This window comes from Pocillopora damicornis, chromosome 4, assembly GCF_964200805.1.
Source record: "Pocillopora damicornis chromosome 4, jaPocDami1.2, whole genome shotgun sequence".
NCBI classification, from domain to species: Eukaryota; Metazoa; Cnidaria; class Anthozoa; order Scleractinia; family Pocilloporidae; genus Pocillopora; species Pocillopora damicornis.
The window spans coordinates 27,790,348-27,810,523 of record NC_142673.1 but is presented as its reverse complement, the minus strand read 5'-3'; the positions used below and the strand labels follow the sequence as shown (position 1 = coordinate 27,810,523).

General features: G+C 38.4%; 4 pseudogenes across 2 annotated transcripts in view; 3 read left to right on the top strand and 1 right to left on the bottom strand.

Annotated features, from left to right (window-relative positions):
- The first annotated feature begins 511 nt into the window (after positions 1-511).
- Positions 512-3,572, top strand: LOC149047519 (uncharacterized; annotated as a pseudogene).
- A 1,109-nt stretch (positions 3,573-4,681) lies between these two features.
- Positions 4,682-5,498, top strand: LOC113683026 (uncharacterized; annotated as a pseudogene).
- Positions 5,499-9,285: 3,787 nt separating this feature from the next.
- Positions 9,286-20,176, bottom strand: part of LOC113683025 (uncharacterized) — a 39,217-nt pseudogene continuing 28,326 nt past the window's right edge. Inside the window, exons 15-21 of the transcript XR_016186060.1 lie at positions 18,827-18,898; positions 14,340-14,408; positions 14,055-14,126; positions 13,345-13,401; positions 12,463-12,671; positions 11,509-11,628; positions 9,286-11,105 (exon numbers count right to left, since the gene is read on the bottom strand). The product of XR_016186060.1 is annotated as an uncharacterized LOC113683025 (transcript). The remainder of the gene's footprint in view (positions 11,106-11,508; positions 11,629-12,462; positions 12,672-13,344; positions 13,402-14,054; positions 14,127-14,339; positions 14,409-18,826; positions 18,899-20,176) is intronic.
- On the top strand, positions 14,613-15,525 carry LOC149047518 (uncharacterized; annotated as a pseudogene). The gene is made up of 2 exons (XR_016186061.1): positions 14,613-14,904; positions 15,013-15,525. The product of XR_016186061.1 is annotated as an uncharacterized LOC149047518 (transcript).

The following is a 20,176-nucleotide window of genomic DNA, read 5'->3' as shown; positions in this document are numbered from 1 at the left end:
CTCAGTATGGTAAACCGCCCAGCGAAAAGGTTTGTTCTTTGAGAGAAAAAGCACGCCATAAATCTTCTTTTAGAGGAAGCATAATTGCATTTAACACTGAAATAACACAAGTGGCGGAGGTGGAACCAGGAAATGTTGTGTGAATATATTAATGGCCATGTCATTATCAGCAATTCGAAACAGGAGCAACATCTGAACGTGCCTAATACCTTCGCATTCTTCCACTCTGAGTAATAAACCTATTCCCACGAGACTGTACAAACTATTTGACAAGGGTGGAGAAAGTGAGGCTTCTTTTATAACCAGGGACGCTCTGGTGCACAAGTTGTTGGAGAAATGCCGACAAAACATTTGCCTCGAGGACCACTTTACTTCAGATAGTTATATTCAAAGGCTTTCATTTCCTGCTGGATATTCTGGGTTTACATACTTCACTCATTTACATAAAGCAAATGATCATCTTGTTTCCATGAAAAGATCAATAACTTAAACAAAAAACCATTCATGCAAAATGGAGATGGAGTACCATGCCAAATTCAGTGGGAGTGCCAAGCAGATTCGACAAATGGTCAATGGGATTAACAAGTTATAACGGTTAAATTTATGATGCAAAACATACTGCTCTACCCCAATTCAATAGCTTAACAAAGTGAGACAGGAAATTGTTGAACAAGCTGGTACATCCAATTTCTCAACATTAATCACCAGGCACAAGTAAGTACCTTATTTATGCCTTAACATAATCTAAGAAAGGTAACCAATCCACCATGTTGCTAATAATCAGATGCATTGATTTTACCTGCAGGGTTAAACATCTCCACGACGACATCAATCAGGTAATAATATAAAACTGATAAAGGTTCTGCATTGTGCTCATATTTTACAAGTAAACGCATGTTAATTGTTGAATATGTTTCTATATAACTCACCGAGTGGTCAAATACATTATTATTGCATTTTCTGTGTAATCTTGCAGAGTTGATTGAAAAATTTCAGTCAGCCTTGTACAGGCACTATGTGAGTGGGGTTCTATCTCTATACAGATCAGATGATATGCAGGCACTTTGTGAGACTCATGCACCACATCTCTTTTACATCCTCATCAGTACAATAGTGAGTGCAGATAGACATCCCACCAGCGAGAGGCATTCACATTTACAGCAGCAGAGAATAGTTGTACTACTTCACATGTTGCCTTACTTTAGGTATTTACTTCAAATTACAATGTACCTGCCTAAAGTTTTGCCATAAGGAGAATAAAAACTATTATATTTTATATAATTTGCAAATTTCCATGGCAGCTTTATTCTAGCCAGGACTAGAACCCGGGTCGTCGGACTCAGAGCCCAGTACATGTTAAAATTAGTACCTTGTAAAGTCATACGGTCGTATAGAGCATGATACAAGTAGCAACATTGCAAACAGCCACAATAGTCATGAACAGCCCGAGAGCCAGCTAGCAATACATGCCTCTAGGTATTCAGACTTTCACAAGTGCCATGATGGGGGAAATATGATAACTAGAAATCTGGAACAGCTTATTATACTACAACCAAGTGTTCCACATAGGACACCTTAAGAAAGAACAAGGACAGAGCACAGAAAGGCCTGCTTCACACCAAACCACTTTTCAGTTGTGGGTAACCTTGCCACCAAAGATCTCAAGGTTCTCACCTTACCTGCCTTTACCTTTTACAATCACGTGATCAATCTCAACAACAAGCACCATCAGTAGCTCAACAACAGTTTTCTAACTTAAGTGTACCACCACAATCCACTTGAATACATGTTACATCTTCAACTACACAATCAGTCACATTCTGAGAACTGCCAGCCTTCCTATCTCAGTCAACAATTGGGAGTCCTCAAGGTAGCAATGCTTGTACAGTTATTTCTTTGTTGTTAGCAAAGACATACTTAACAAACAAATCCTTCCTTCAACTGAAAAACCACTAACCACTGACTCCAAGCTGGATTCTAGCCTTCATGTCATGTATGATGGGGGGAAATCAGGCATATGACAGTTTCATGCAGTCACCATTATATCTTGGTGTTGTTGAAGCCATAACTTTTGTTAGAAGCAGCCTGGGTAGTTTGAGCTATGAAGAGGAGTTAACTGTTTGTTTTGTCAAGAAGCCTAATTCAGGTGAGGAATCTTCTCTGAGTTTTCACCCAAGTAGAAGACTTATCAACACAAATGCTGCTTTTACAATAATTAATGGTTTAACGATTTCATTTGTAAGTAATGCAATTGACAACATCATCTTAAGGAATAGCCATCAACTCTTACCGAAAGGAACCTTACTTGCACAGTCTCACCGAGGTGACATTGAAGAGCTATTAAATTGGCTGAAGTTAAGGCTATCTGCGACGGTGAATTTGTGTACGGTTACTTTCATCAACTTCAGGTAACACTGTGTGGTAAGAAATGCATGTAAACGTCAAACAACGGCAGTTGATCGTAAAGCTATATCGACATATTTCCAGACGCAAAGAAGGTTAAGAAATGTGTCAAGTATAAATGTTATTGCATCTATTACGTTTAAGTTGTTTTGTGGAAGCAATCGGGCGGTATTGCTTGGTACACTGTTACATTAAGCTTAAGTCGTTCAAAAGAACGTTTACATAAACAAAACGACCGACAGATTCGAGACTAATTTCGATTGTAAAACAGCTTTTACTACCAAAAAAGTTAACATTGAAAAGCTTTTTAAGTTTAAAGCATGTACTGAACAAATACTGATGATGAAATGCGTTTTGGAAATAAAATTGGTGAATGGAACGGGAACACGCAACGAGCTGTCTGGATAAATTTACATCAGCCTTAGTTGAACAATGTCTAAAATAACTCTACTTACCCTTCAGACTTTTCCATAAGAACAAACTCCATTAAAAAATTATCCTATCGGGTCATATCAATATCAGTCCCTAAAAGTGAAAAACGATGTTCTGTTCGTTCTTAAGCAAACTTCATCCACTCTAAAATCACAAATCGCTCCTCGAAAGCGCGAAATCCGCCGAGCGTGCGCACTCATTTTGCCGCTGTGTCGCTTACACAAAATATTTGGCTATCGAAGAGCTGTCAGCAAAAAAAAAAAAAAAGAAAAAGAAAAGAAAAGAAAAGAAAAGAAAAGAAAAAAAAAACTGAAAATAGTCTTGATCAGGTCGGATTGGAATGAGATTTATATTTTCAACTCGCAGGAATTTTCAACATATTGTTTGTTTGTAAGAAGGCCAAAAATTATACAGTGTCAATATTCTGTTTTGTTGTTCATGAAATTTACACATACGAACGCTTTAGTTTTCATAATACCTGCAGTGATTAAGCAACCAAAGACCTCCCTTAGGTAATTTCCTTACTTTTGCGATAGAACTTTCGTTGTTTGTTGTCCAAAACAGGTTATTGTTCGTTGTGCAAAGAAGCAGAAGTTAAACGCAGTGACTACATTCTGGGCAGCCGGGCACGGTCTCAAATAGACAAAATGCCCGGCAATCAAAATTTTTCATGCAATTTCCGCCGAAGGGTTCTTTCAAACTTCTTAAGAATATCAAATGTTTGTTAAGGAATGTCAAGCGATTTAAAAACAATTATTTGGTTTTTTAGTGGACAGTGGCAGTCTCATCAGAAGAGTTGTCGACAACCGAGCGATATTATAGTATGCACAAATTTTTGGCACCGCTTGACATTCCGTAACAAGGCTTACTGTAATTTGCGAAACGAAATGAAACGAAACGTAATGAAAATCTGCAATTTTCAAAATGGAAATATGCAAATAACTTGCATATTTCCATTTCGCAAATTACAGATTTTGATTTAATACTACGTGATACCATTCTAAGACTGTCGAGGTCTAAGCACTGAAACAGTTTCATTCAGTAAAACAGTGGAAGAAACAGAACTTAAATTAGCCACTTCATGTATCAATTGACGATAGTGATCGCTTAGTAAATAAGGAAATTCTCAAAAGCGTACACTGTCTGTTTAAGATTGTAATCGCAACACTCAAAATATGAGAAAGTCATGATGAAATTTACAACCATTTCAAATGATCAAGACATCTTGTATTATTCAAAATTCAAAACCTCTAGTTAAGATAGTGGAAATTGCTCGCTGTTTTATATTTGATTTGCCTCTTCCAAAAAAGGCGTGCAGAATTGTAAATGGGTTATGCGCTTGCACATGAACATTCTTGGCCCTTATACACCTTTATCACGCAGCGCCACCGTGGATTGCGTGCGCACTAAATCAAGCTGTAAGGGCATAAGGCATGGAGTTGTGTTACAATACAGTGTTTGGAGTGAAGATTACAAGCAAGCATGGCCCACGATCATTGCTGCGTTAATTTCTGTAGTAACGACAAACGAAATAAAAGTGCTGAGAATTTATCTTCTTTCAACTTTCCTTCGAATGACGTCATCTTCACTCAAAACACTGTAATGTTACACAATCCTCTACCTTATACCCGTCCAGCCTCGATTTGGTGCCTCGATTTGGCCACGCAGACTAAGATGGCGCTGCGTGATAAAGGTGTATTGGAAAGGATAGAATGGCTAATTTGCATGTGTATGATTACAATACACACTTTCTATTCATAAAATAAGTCTCTGAACACAGCATTTAGCACTCTCGCTATGGTTTGGTAGAATTGTGATTTGTTGCAGTTTTACTTAGGTTTTCCTAATGGCGCAGTTCGCAGCTGAGCTCGAGTCATTTCGTCGCGTCTTTTACGAAGAAGAGCTTCAAAGAACCAAGTAGTTTAAAGAGGATTTAGATATATAAAGGTGATGGATGGAGTGTAGCAGACCAAGGCCCTGGCTACACCTATTGGATTAAGACGATCTATGGCGTCGAAGTCCCGATCAAAAAGTTTACACGGTAGATATGCCGTTCCCCGCCAATGTTTTGGCGCAGTTGTTAGATCCTCGAAATCTTCCGGCTCGTGATGATTGGGACAAAGCCTTTATTGACCGGACCGGATTGCGGAGGAATTGCCTGATGGCAATACACGAGAGCATTTCTATCTTTGCCGTTGACAGATCGATCTTTTGTTCTTCATCTTCCACTGTCAAAATAAGTCGACTGGTACGGAAAGAAAGCTCTCTTCCTGTTGATCAAAGAAGGATCGCACCATGCTAAACTAGAAGGTCAAGATAGCCTCATTAGAGTTACGAATAGCGGCAATTTTTACGCTGTATCACCAGATAAAGCACAACCAGAGGCTGGGTGCAAGGTGTTCGGCTTAACAAACAACCTCTACAATGGATAGATTCCAAAAAAAAATTCTTTGTCCCACGCTCGTGACAAGACGAAAAAATTATTTTTCTATTTATTTACCAAGCTCAAAACTTACCATCTCTCTTATTTATATCTACAAACATTATCATCACTATTAACAGTATCTTCTAATACGGCCACATTGGCTCTAGAGAAAAAACAAATGCGTTCACTAACACTCATAATACCGGTGTACGCATTTCTGTTGATGAGTATTTTTTGAAGTTCCAATCATCAGATATTTTTCATGTATATTGATTTCTACCTGTATGTTGTAATATAAAATCAATTGACAGGACATATACACTGCTTACCTCGTTTTCTGTGTCTTGAGGTCTGTCTGAATTCGAAAGAAATGAGAGACACAAGTAAATAGATACATCAAGATTTACAAGTTTATTTTGAAGTAATACAACTGTAAATCTGCCATGTTAATATTTTTCTTTAATAGCAGTTTACATGAATGTACTTAAAATTTGTTTTCTAGTGCATGCTACCATCTGAGTAGTGTTTGGGTGATGTCTGCAGATTAAACTATCTTTGGTCACAGTTACTAAAACAAGGAATGACTTGAAATAAACTTTAGTGATTTCTAAATTGACCTAAGATGATCTTGAGTGATGTGAATAACGCGGCGTCGACAAAATGTAGACCGCACCGGAAAGGATCATGGATCGGATCACGAGCCGGATCATGGATCGGATCACGAGCCGGATCATGGATCGGATCATCGATCATGGATCGGATCATCGATCATGGATTGGTCCATATTACATAAAATCAGAAATTTTGCGTCACAAGCTATAATAAAGTCTGCAGCTTTTTCATGCCCAAAAACCTCACGGATCGGATCACGGTTCGAAAACATGAGGGGACGCAAATCGTCTGTACTGTAAGTATCCCGGAGAGTCCCCTACATTTTCTTAGACTTTTAGTCTAAGAAAATGTATGGGGACTGTAAGGTGTCATAATCCTGTTGCTGCTGACATCGATGTGACAGATAATTGCTTTTGCACTGTTTTCTTTGCCGGCTTATACTTGTCATCAAGTTTCAATAAGACGGCTATCATTTTTCACAAGAATAATGAAGTTTTCGTAAATTGTGAGATCGGATGGGATTAGAATGGGATTAAATCACCTACAGAGCTTGATATGTACTTACAGTGCAGACGATTTGCGTCCCCTCATGAAAGTTGAAAAAAAATTGATAAATCAATTGTTTTGCAAAATGATAGAGAGTTACCAAAAAAATTGATAAATCAATTGTTTTGCAAAATGATAGAGAGTTACCAAAAAAAATTGAGGGGAACGCGTGACAAGCTAAACCTCGCTAAAGTAACTTATCGTTGGTCAAATATGGCACGAATCCGTAGGAGGTCACGCGTCTCGAATAGCGCCCGAAACTTTGACCTTGAAATGTGGAGCACTTAGGTCGAACTATGAATTGTGTCGCGTTTTTTTATTCTCTTACCTGACTCATGAAATGATACCTACCTCTTGCTTGCCTTCGTCCATGGTGGCACTACACCACACGCCTCGACACAGCCGTAAAAGTGACCACATGGGGTTGTTGGACAAAAAAACCAAACAAACAAACAAACGCAAAAGTACTCGCAGTGGAGCCTGTGCTCCTTGGATCGGGCGTGTGCAGCCTTGAGCTTCTCTTATATGTGGTACATAAACCTAGAAGTGGATAACTCGCTAGACTGGGCTCTTTTCAACATAGTAAGCGGTCGGATAACAAGTAATGCACTGTGTTTCGACTGTGTTTTTTTTTTATTCCTAAGAGCGATGCGTTAGTAAAGTTAGGTCGTTCTGTTCGGTTCGTTTGTAATGTTAATGTCGTGAATGAGTCGTTTGTATGGTGCCGCTAGTGGTTGGCACCTGTTGAAGGAGTCTGCTCCAAGTTAGTAAACCAGCTTTCCAGAGTCAGTCGTTGAAGGTAGTTGGTGCTGTAGGTTAGGCATTGTTCAGAGTCTCTATCAATAGTGTGGTTCGTAAGTCGATGATGTTCAGCAATGTGATTGTTGACATCATCATCATCATATTTTTTTTTTGCCTTATTTACACAATACAAAAAATTTATTTACAGCGGTTATAGCTAGAAGGCGAGGAGACCCAGGAAGCCACCGGGCTTATGGGAGAGCCACCTCACTTACATTAATAAATAAAGTAAAGAAAAAGTGCTGCGAATGTGCGGCTAGGCCAATTATTTAAGTAAAAACTCTTGCATTTTCGTCTTAAAACTAAGAAAGTTTGACGAACGAGTGACTAAAACAGGAAGAGAGTTCCAAATTTTAGCACCTTGGTAAAGTATTGTAAATTGCTTGAGATTTGTACGGCACAAATGCGTTCGATAATAACTGGCTGTTCAGGTACCATAGTTGTGAATTTGGCTATTCGTTACAAAAAGATTGAGAAGCAATGGAGGCAATAAGTTATTTCTATAATAAAACATGAATTTGGCGATTTCAAACGTATTGACTTGGAAAATATCTAAAATTCCTAGTTTGGAGAATAAAGGAGCGGAATGGGCTCGATAGTCTGAGTTGGTGATAGCCCACACAGCTCGCTTTTGCAAGTAATAAATTCTATTTAAGTTAGATACGTATGTGGACGACCAGGCACAGTTACAATAGACGATATAAGGATAAATTAAGGTGTAGTACAAAGTGAGCTTGGTTGTAGAGGATCGGAAAAAGCGAGACCTGAATATAATACCTATTGATTTAGCGATTGGTTTAGAAACATAGCTGATATGGTGTTTCCAAGTAAGATGGTCATCAATATAGACCCCAAGGAATTTAGTTATGTTAGATTGTTGTAGGGGTTTACCCCCAAAGGAGGGAGAAATGCTGGAGTTAAATTTTTTCTGTCTTGGTTTAAAAATTACGTAACGTTTCGGTGGCTGTGGTACCGAGCACCGTAGTCGGTAGTAGAGTTGGGCGTCAATGGCGTTTGTCTTCTTGAGTGTCAGTAATGTGCTGTTAAGTTTGGGTTGAAGTGCAGGAGTCGGGTCACGTTTGAGTTCTTCGTAGGTTTGTTACAGCTTTTCCCTATAGCCCCACTATTAAAGAAAGTGAGGGAAGAAAGGGGGAGGGGGGGAGGCGGCGGTTATTTGAGAGGGCGTTTGATTGAAATTAGGGATTAAGGGGTGGGCGCTTTTTTTGAGATAATAGGGTAAATAATAATTACCAAGATGACGTCTAAGATTATTTTTACAGCTTGCACGTCACATTCGGTGATCCGGTCTCCGATGGTAAATTGGTAAAACCGCTCACTGTAACTCCCAGCAACTGTTCTTTAGTGTTGTTTTTCTTTTCCGAGCACACAGCGTTACATTCTCAACCTTTTTTACTATACATTCTATTGAAATAACTGATTCAATCTTATTGTTGTGTCGACTACAATTTTAACTATCTCGAAGTATTTTGGAGACACATGAGTGATGTTCAAAGCCTTTCACAAAGTTTAAAGTGCATTTATTCGCCAATCAATGGCTACCTAGAAATTTCGCATCAAATTTCAGTGACAACATCGTACCGCACACTGAGCTTTATAGCCCTCTTGAGCAAGTTTTTCAACGGGGTGAAGCATTAGAGTTTTAAGAAAAAATTGGACGTTCTTTAAATGCTGCCTTCTACAATAAAACACGAACTTCATCGTCTGTTCCTGTGCTTGTGAACACTCTATTTTTCAGACGTGTAACTGCTTCGCGAAGGAAACTGAAACATCGGGTGAGATTGAAGGCTACATACTGACGAACGGACCACGCGCGTCGAATTCCCTTTCCTGTAAAAAGAGTAAAAAAGCGGGGGCAGAGTTCATTAATATTTGTTCACTCAAGGTGTTAAAAAAGTATAATCCTATTCCTTCCGAAATTTTTCATTGTTTTAGGTGTTAACGTCTCGTTGGTACAATGTTTGGGTTTTATATAAGAAACCAATATTCACCCGTATCCCAAAGTTTGATGTCTTCTTTTAAAACTTTCTAATGTTCAATTCCTCGAAACGTCAGCTTTTAAACTCTTCAAGGAGGTAAATTTACGTTATCAACTCAGTTAATAAAGCTAAATTACACTGTTATAATCTCCCACCGACGCAGCACCACCGTTTTTTTAGAGACTTACTCCCTTTATTTAATGGCTGAATAACTTAATTTGCAGTCCGGCTTCTTTTCGAGCACTTCACACCCAGAGTTCCCCACGGTGCGGTAGTATTTTGTGACTCGTGTGACGGACTTCGCCGAAAAGGACTGCTTGTATTCGAATGACTGAAATGTACACTGAATAAAACAGAGTAGCACAGGCACTTACCAATGGCAAGCAACAATACAGAGGCGTTAAGGACCACGAACAGGACATTTACAAAGATTGAGTCGTTCTTGCTCTCTCCTTGACTCTCGTCCCAGTTTGTGTAAACTGCACCAAGGCAAACGTCAAAGAAAATTATCCAAAGACTAAATGTTTGCAAGAGATCTTCAAACTTATCCCTGATTGGTCGGAATAGGGTGTAGACCACTCCAAAGATACTAACTGTCAGAACCGTGAGACCGATTTGAGAAAGGCTCTTTGATCCAAAAAGGAAAATCAATGAGGTTAGAATCAGCTTCCGATACATCTCTGGGATTTCCCAGAACCAGAATTCATTCCTATAGTTTTCAAAGAACACTCTGAGTCCGAAAGAAATGGCTTCGTATTCCTGGGACTCACGATATTTGTAAGTGAGAAACAAAGCCAAAAGTGGAAATCCCACGGGATATAATGCCAAAATAGAGGTCATGAGCCAATACAAGCTGTGGCGAGGAGTGAAACACTGAATGGAGTAATCAGCTCTCAGCAGGAAGATACAGTCGCTCTTGTCGTCTGTGAAACATGTTTCTACACAAGCACCGGGAAGAGGTAAAATCTGAATTATCGATTTGCTTGTCGTGGGGTAGGTCGTCAACAACAATAGGAAAATGTTCCGATAGCAAGATTTCTTCAAACTCTTAACTTTCATAACTTTCTGGTGTCCACAAAGGTCCTCCTTGTTCATGATGTAGCGTTTTTTAAGAAATAGATACAAGAAAATCAAGCCAACGAGTGAAACATTCATGACAACAACCATCATGAACTTTCCAAGCTGATCGAGCCGTAGAGAAGTATGAATGCAACTAAGAGGGGCAAACTGCAAGATGTTCCCTTCAAATACTTTTAGAACCTTCTCCGTTGAGATTAAAACGACTGGCTACTGGACTTTCGCCAATGCCGAGAAAATACCAGTAATGACTTGGTAAAAGCCAATCACAATCTTAAAGCACGACATAACGACATCTGCGACTGTCCGGTAATTCTCTGCACGTCTGGAGTCACCCAGAAGAACCATTAGATACACAGCAACAAAAAGAACTATCACCAAGATGGATGAAGTTACCGTTACAATTAACCGAGGGCATTTCAAACAAGAGTTAAAGCGAAAATAGAAGCCTTCCGAGCAGGTTGCACATAATGCCCCTCGATATCCTTGATGGCATTCTGAGTCAATTCCACCCCGGCAGGACTTTGCATGGGGACATTTGAGTGGCTTTGGAAGTAAAGTATTGAACGTTGAAAAGGAGCGGTTGTAGTCTGGTCCAGGAGAATGGATATTATTAACGAAACCTTTGAAAAGTACTTTCTCCGACTAATTTGACCATTTCCAGAAGTAGTTTGGAGCAAGTATTGCTGTGTCCTTCTCACAAACAAAACCGTATGGTGGACATGCTGAGCACGAGCCGAAACGATCCAATCAATAAAATTGGTGTAGGCATCTGCATGCACGATATTCAGTAGTCTCGTTGGAAAGCGTACCTGAAAAAGAATGGTTCCTTTTCAAGCAACTACTTTGTATAATGGCGAAGACCAATCTGTTGAAACAACATAACTTCGATAGAAGGGCTTTTACAGGAATTCACCTCCTCTCTTCTCTGAGTTTACAGAGAAATAAGATCTCACCAGTGAATTAAATAACTATTATCTTGCGGATAAGACATCTCCGGATTCTTCTCTGAACAAATAATTAAACGAGTACTCTTCCGGATAATCCATTTTCGATGAATATGTTTTGTGTGACGAACTAAAATTTGGCGATTGTGACTGTCAAAGGTTGAATCAATCGTCTTTTCAGAAAAAAAGAAAAAAATCTCAGCATTATTCTTAAGCGCATTTGAATTGAAAAAAGGTGCAGTTCGCCCAAAGCAAACACAGCAGTTACCGTATGGACATGCCACGCAGTCAGTAGCCTTGGTCCCAGGACGTCGCTGTTCAGAAACAAATGTACCAATACTGCATCTTTTGCAATCAACTTGTCCCATTTCATCCTGATAAAAACCCCCTGTGAAGATATTATAGAGCATAAATACATTATACCGGTGGATTTTCTTGGCCCATTAGAGGAGAGTCAACTGTTACATCCAATTACAGCATAAAAACAACTTTTATAAATGTTATTGTTTGTTTCCAATTCGTTTCTGATAAAAGAATTATACCCTTGCGAAAACCATGTCACGGTATACCAGCACCGTTCAATTACCAAAACCATCTACAAAATAAGTGAAAAAATACGTTAAAGGAAAAAAAATAATGATTCCATCAAAATTCAACCGTGTGCCTAAAAGCAAAGGAAACAGGGATGATCAAGAATTTAGATGGCATCTGATCAGTCGTTTCTCGTTATCAATTGGGTCAGTTTTTCGAAATTCGTCTTCTCAATTTTTTATTTTTGTAATTTGGCTCAGTAAGGGAATAATGATGTACGTAGGAGCCAGGTTTCGTATACATATCTTAAAGAGCTGAAGCCACTACCGGTGACCATCTAGCCTATATAGACACATAAAGAATCTACAGAACACCAGAAAGTATCACACGAATCACATGACATGCGTTCATTTTTGTCAAACCAGTGTCACTTTCTTATTTAATGTAATTATATTAGAAATGGATTATCGTTTATAACTTTTTCAAAATCCTTTTTTTCTTTTTTTAATTTTGAAAGGAAGGGGTTTGACTGAATTGCATTTGGATGAACAAGTACTGAAAATGTATGGACGAAACGTTTTCTCCTCTGTTATATAAACATGTTTTAGCGCACAATGCTTCAAGTGATTCCCTGTTACTTGTCTTTTACAATACGTATATCAACGATGAAATAATTGTTTCTTCCCATTACCTACAGGACACTGTAGACAGCAGTTTTCATCATTATACATACAGGTACCAACTGGACATAGGCTGCAATTTGTACATCCGTATTGTAGACTGTGTTTTTTGTAGGATGGACAGTCATGACAAACAAAACCTGAGCGTGTAAAGTACAATTTGAAGCCAGATTGGTCGTTGTCCAAAATGATGTGCAGAGATGTCGGGGGTGTACACTCACTGAGGATTGGACAATTACAATAAATAAAAAGCTACGTTTAAAATAATATTGTAATTTTCCCGTGAAGAGACTAATAGCCAAAGTCGATGGCACTGATAAATGACTACGATCAAAATTGTTTTAAAAGTTGATTACAAAGTATTTTGTTATTTTTATATCCTTTCTAATGGAAAGCAAGAAGATATTCATGGAATACTAATTGAAAATTTTTGTCAGAACTGACCTCTCCCTACCCGTGACATGAGAGATCTGGAAACGAGGTAAAAATAACTACATAAGCGCGGTTTGGTTTTGAGACGGATGAAACCCAGTGAGGCGCAGGACCCAGTTGGCTTTCCGGGTGTACACTGATGAATTTTAACCAAGTAAGTATTCCCACGGCACTGAGATTAAACTAGTACGCTCATGTAAATAATTTGAAAGTGGCTGCGATTCATGTGTAGTTTGCCTGGGAAAGGGAGAGGGGGTAGAATTTCACTAAATGACGTCATCCAGCACAAGAGCCATTCTCAGGAATTGCATTATATCATGAATAGATCCGACAAGGCAAAGGCTGAATTTTAAGAATTAAACTTATTCAAACCCTGAAAGTCAAATGGGCCGCTAGGAGGTCAGTGCAGATGTTTATCATTCTACAGCGTGAGAATAAAATGAAACTTGAGGCCTACTTACATTTGAGACACATACTTTCCCAGAGGCAGCTGACGAAGATTTTTACACGTTAATTCCCTGTAAATGAGTTGAATTTAAAACTTTTGGGTGAAAAAACTAACTTGATTTTGGTTAAAAGAATAATGACATGTAGTCTATGTCGCCATAGCGTACTCGGGTTTCCTCAGCTGACAGTCCATTTCCCTTTATCTACCCTGCCTTACCACCTACTGGATAATGAGAGCTACTGAAGATAAAAAACAACAACAACAACAACAAAACGATTTGAAATACTTCATACGTGCCAATATGGATAAGAACGTGAAGCCGTATCAAAAGGAAAAGGAAAAAAACACAAATTTTACAACTGTAACGATAACGCTGATGACGACGAAGACGTCCATGACGACGGCGACAACGATACAACGATAATGATGATGAAGATTATAATGAATAATATGATATAAATAGGTTTGTTCTGTGTTAGAGGTGTTCTCAGCTATTCGTAAAATATACATAACTTTTTGGTCGTGTTCTTGCGTAAGTTTAAATACTTTTAGAGATGACTATGTTAACCCATGAAAATCAGCCCAAAATTTCCAGGTAAACTCGAGAGTATAGAAAGTATATCCAGGAGTATCTAGAATTTGTAAGTATCCCACTAACATCAGTTTCTTAAATAAAATTTTTAAAAAAATCTACGAGCTCTTAGGCCAAACGCCTTGACTTACACTTTAGTATGATTTGTCATTTCGTCGAACATTCCATCTGGTAATGAGTTTAAAGGATTGTCAAAGATGGTTCTGAAAATGAAGCGTGTATATACCCTTGAACAAGGAATGTCATGCTAAAGCTTCTAATATCAAGAGAAATGGTGGGTGCGATTTTTTTAGTTATGCGTATGGCATCAGCTGACACTTACACAACAGCAAAGAAAAAAAAAATTCAGTTTGTCAATGTATAACATTCCAAGTTTTAGGTTTAAAGGAAATCCCTGTATTCTTCAATTTACTCACAATTGCTTCAGTGCGAGTCTGTCAAAAGTCCTCTTTTCAATGTTTGTAATTGCATTACTGTGAAGAAACCTGCGGGAAAAATTTGTTTCGGTGAAACAAATTCTCAACTTGCACAACAAACATAAATGCATATGCAACTGCAAATAGGAATTTGGAATAAGCGAATGATTTGATAGAATTTTTAAGCCATTGCGATAGTCCTTAGCATACTTTACCCTCGAAGAATATTGGTTCTGATTGTTCTCTTATTACACTGACAATCAGATGGTTATCATAGCCAGAAATTCCGAACCAAAGTGGGTGGTGCTTATTTCTGTTACGCGCCAGCACACATGATAGCCTTTCAAGAAAGCTAGCGTGTGAATGGTTCATCTGTTAAAGTAAACGCTTTAGTTAAACCAAAATGGCGTCGCTCGGGAGACTTTCGAAAGGGTATATTTTGATGTTAAATGCCATCTAATCCGCGGATGCCGACTTTGTCCAGCCGGAGAAATTAATCTAGTATTGAAGATCGACTTATTGGGAAGTCGAAAGGCTTGTCGAAAGACGGGAAACAGATGAAACGGTAAGTGTTTCGCCGTAGTGCCTGTCTTCGCACGTGCTCGCTTGTGTTTATATATATTTAACTGAATTCAGTCGAAATCAGCACAGGATTTGCCTTGTATTTAATTAGGTAGAATACTTGGTGCAATGGAAGGGCTACTTGCCTTACGAAGCCTCGTGGGAGCCAGAGGAGGGTATCTTGCCTCGATGCGAGGAACTATTCAACTGGCGAAGCCCGGACGTTGCAATAATTCCAGAAAATGAGTGTTCTTTTCGGGTGGCCGTCGAACGGCACTTGAAATCGCGGTCACGTTTACCTTTAAGGTTGGTTTTTCGGGAATGTTTTTCGTTTCTTGTTTGCTGGTAAGGGAGTGTCGAGGGATAGACGGACATTTTTTTGAAAAAAGATTATTTCGATGCTGATTAGTTTCCTCTTGGGTGAGATCCTGGGTGGATTCTCATGGCCAAGGAATGAAGGTTTTTTACCCTATGACGGTTAAAACGTATATTTCTTGGTCCCCAAAGAAGTATTAAATGGGTATGGGTGGGATTTCTACTTTGTTATGAGCTTATCAGGAGAACATTTCTTTTGATTTTACTGAAGTGGCTTTAAATGATTGAATCATGAAGAGCCATGAACTGAGCAGAGTGCAATTGGGTCTGTAATAATATACGTGATTTCAAAATAAAAGAAATATTCTCCTAATAAGTTCTTTTCAGATTAAATAAAAGTTATGACTTTTGCATGAGACAGTGGAAAATATTCCGTACAAATTTTGAGATGGATATGCCAAGTGTAAGCGGTCAGTAAATACATTCAATTTCAAGTGTGCATTCATCTTTCTTAGTATGTACAGCTTTGTTACAAGTGTTCAATCAACTCTGTATTAATCAAAGTGCTCTGTGAGCAAACTCGTGAATTGACACATGATTTTTTAGATTATGTTTAATGTTATCTGGTTTAGGGAATTTTGTGGTTGATTGTCATATCTAGAGTACTAGCAGTAGTTCAGTGTTCGCTAATGTAGCAAAGAAACAAAGTAACGTTGGGATAAGAAGGCATTACAATTGAAATGATCATGCTATTACATTTGACAAGGTGGATGATGTCATGTGTTTTAAACGTCTATCATTTTTGTTTCTGGTTCAAAAGAAAAGGTTGGAAGTAAATGTGGGTGAAAAGTGAAATTTACTGTCTTTCGTTGTAAATATTAGAAAATCAAGGCAATACTGTCTTAATGATAACATTAACGATTTCCTCTTTATCAAATGAGACAAACGGGAACGAGTTTTGAGTGATATAACTAAGCCTAGCCTGCCACCGTCATTTTGGATCTCCGCCTGGGTAGATTTAGGTCACGTGCTAAGCAACGTATGATCAATAACAAGATAGAATTTCATTTCAGGCCTATTTATCAATTTTGTGGTGTGTAACTTTCGCATTTTAGTACGTTGTTTGATGTTGAATCTTCAAATTGTCTTGAAACTTAAAAGAAAATTGTTCTTTAAAAATTCACTGAAAATCGGTAGCTAAAATTGTTTGTTTAGGTGTTATCTGATTTTCGTGTTAACTTGTTATTTCGTCAGTCGCCGGCATCTTTTGTTGCTTCTCACAGGAAAAACACACGCGACGAAACGTAATGATCAATTTTGTCCTCAATCTCACGCTATAACAGAAAAAGCTTTTGAACATCTGTAAACTCCGAGCGCTTCGCAGTAAGTGATATTTTCAATGAATCTTCGGATTGTTTTCAAGTTCAAGGACTGTAAATTACAATTTTATGAAAAACGAAGGTTGTTCTGTTATTTCAGTGTGAATCCTTGCATGCCTGCCAGTCGCTGGCGCCGCTTGTTGAAACTAAAACGAAAAAAAAAACTCTTTTAAGATTATCATTGGCTTCTTTTTCACCCCACCACTATTCTTAGCAACAAAGGTCGCCATTTCGTCTGTTTATTGCTCGCCAAAAACTATAAAATGCACTCAAAAGCCTAAAATCTAAAAAAAGTTTACAGGAATCGACCAATCGAGCGAGCGAGCGAGCGAGCGAATGCCATTCCCCACATCGTATCTATAACTCGCTCTTGCGCATGCGCGCAATTCACGAGTTAAAAAGGCACATAAACTTTCTAAATGTACATTCATCTTTGAAAGTGTACATTCAAATCTGTAAATATTAACTTTGTTGGCTGTGTACATAAATCTTTGTAAGTGTGCATTCAAATCTGTCGAGGCACATTGCTTTGTAAGTCAACATACATCTCTGTACGCATACATTTTACCTGCCTCAGTAACTATTCATTCATCATTGAATGCAAATGTGAAAATTTATACGCTCTCCACTGTGTTTTTGTCATCAGGATGAAGTTATTCATATTTTGATTTTGGGGAAGCCACACTACCATGTTCTGGTTGTGGTTGGGAGGATTTGTAGTTGAGAAGTCTATAGAAAAACTATCAGTACTGTTAGGGTCTTTAAGTTTCAAGAGCTGTAAATCCAGGCCAATTATTTCTACTAGATTAAGTGCCTTCTGTGCTCGAGACTTTAGTTCTTTTAATTTCTGTTTTTGCTTGTTTTGTTTTGAAGTCTGGAATTCCAGCTCCTCTGTGGATTCCCAATCTCCTTTTCTGTTCAGAATCTGATTTGTGATTGAAGCAGCAGAATAGCGCTTTGAAAGTGGGCCTTCAATTTGATCACTCTCTCAACTGATCTTTAATGCATGGCCAGGGATGATTCCATTTAACATGTCAATGTATGCAATGCGTGGGATTTCTTTTTTCAATTTGTGCCCCTGTATCAGTGCGATATTCTTAATTGCCAGCAAGAACACAACTTTATTACCACCTTCACGTTGCTTTGTTCGTAAATATATACGAGGAGGATCATGGACCGGGTGGCGATCAGACACTTTTTATTCTTGTTTTGCTTTTCTTTTTCGCGTGAAACCAGAAACAGTTTTTGAAATTCCCACCAAAAAGGCCTGTTGCACTGAGCCTCCAGCCTCGTAATCACCCCCTGTAGTTAACAGTCTTATCCGTCACTAAGCTGTTTGTATTAAAATGGCGATCATTTTTGCACAGCTTTTAGTACGAGCAAGAGAGGCTTTAAGACTGTTTTTTTTCCGCGCGATCGAAGTAAGATTACTGTTCGTGGATGCGTTCGTATTTGCTGAAAGAAAGCCACAATATTTTCAGGGTTTACAAAGTCCGATTTGCCGTAAACGTGGAAGGACATCTTTGAACTTACATAATTTGATTGGGATGGATCGATACCACTAGAGGATTTCGGCTGAGTTAAGATGGTTAGAGTAGCATTTACGGAGGTAGGCGCCATTTTGTGTGCTTTAAAGAGCATTTCTTCGAAATAAAACGTTGCAAGTAATAACCGAGAAAACCGCAACAAGTGTTTGTTTTACCAAAGCAAAGTAATACTGCAATGAAAGTACAGATGAGTATCATTCGAACTGGCATTGAGATGGTGAGGTTACGTCCATAATACGAATTTTATAAACTGGTTTTATACGAATCCCATATGGATCCTTCTATTCTTTAGCAAGTTTAAAATATCGTTAAAATTTAAGTCTTGTGGTCTATTGCGCAAGCGCGATTCGGGATTTCTGGCTATGTCAAAGTTGATGATTTAGGAAGGAGGAAAGGAAGAGAGGAGAAATTTGTTCTATATAACGACATCTGTTATTTATTTTCAAAATCGACACATATATATTTACGTGAAATACCTCCGTGAAGTAGCGAAATACGAGCAATTACGTATCTTTTTTTTGTCATTGTGTTAACAGAATAGATATGGTAGTTTATATATAAAGGCTTATCTAAAATACCAAAAGAGGATAGCAGATAGCACTTTATCCTTTCTTGAACGTGCACACGATACAGCACATGATACACATAATATGAGAAAAATCTCAGAACCAAAGTTTGTTCTTACAATGATTTCAGGCGGGGAGTCTCATCAAAAACGTCTTTGGCAATATATGCAAGATTGTTTTTGATCAGCAGTCTATAAAATAGAAAGAATAGCAAACTTCTGACTTATAAGGTAGATGATAAGGGACATGACGTTATAAATGTGCCATCTATCCTAATTACACAGGTAAATGAATTAACAATTGAAAAAAACAAATCGATTAGAAAAATGATTCAACATCCACGACTACATTTACGCTAGTAGACTAGCACATGGACACCAGAAATGTGGATCTTGTTCAGTACATTTTTATGAAATTAATATAACTTACGGTATTTACGAGGCTATGTTAACACTTTACGTTTCCGAATTTTGATGAAGAGAATGTATGAAACAATTTGGATCACTCACGGTTTCTGGGAAACCACTCGATTTTTAATCGTCACGATTTATGAGTCACTCGATAAACGATTTTCAATGAGACTCGTTTGTTCGAGAATCGAGACGAGACTCGTTTGTCGAAACGAGACTCGTTTGTCGAAATGAGACTAGTTTGTCGAAACGAGACTCGTTTGTCGAAATGAGACTAGTTTGTCGAAACGAGGCTTGATTAAAAAAAAAAGCTGCATGGAGTAACACTCTGGTATCTGCTTCCTCTTGCGTGGACCTTAACTTCCTTGTGGTTGTTCCGATAGAAGAGACTTCATAGCATCGATCCTCAGCTGTTACAAAGATTTTCTTTCCAGCGAGTCTATTCTGAGAGGAATTAGAAGCAACTTATTCTTAGAATTGGAAAGGAATTTCCGCCACTGGTATATTTTGTTGTCTACCCTGATGTATCTGAACTCATGACCGCTTATTGAGCCTCTCCGCTCTATCTCTCTTAGCATTCTTTATTGAGCTATCTTGTCTAACATCAAAGACTACGCCAATACACTAGCTTTATGCTCCTTCATGCAAAACTATTAACATCATACAATCAGCCACCTCTGCAAATGTTTTTTGGTCGCCTCTTATCTTCTGAACGATTGTTATTCCGTCAATAGTTCGTGTATTCCGCTCTTGCGACGAAGAGACGCCATTTACTTGTCAAAAAGATCGACAAAATTGACACTACAAGCACTGGTCATATACTTCTGGAACTACCTTTTGCAGATATCATCATACAAATCGCCAATCTCACCAAATAAGCTCTCAACGATACTCTTGGACTGCTTATAATTCTCTTCTATCCAGGTCCTGAATCCTTGCCACGCCAGTCTCATAAGGGCTTCACACACGAGTTTGTGGAGTCTAACACCACTATTGTACCTGCGTCCCTGTAGAACTTCTGCAACAGAACCTTCTGCTATCACACCAGACTCTACACAC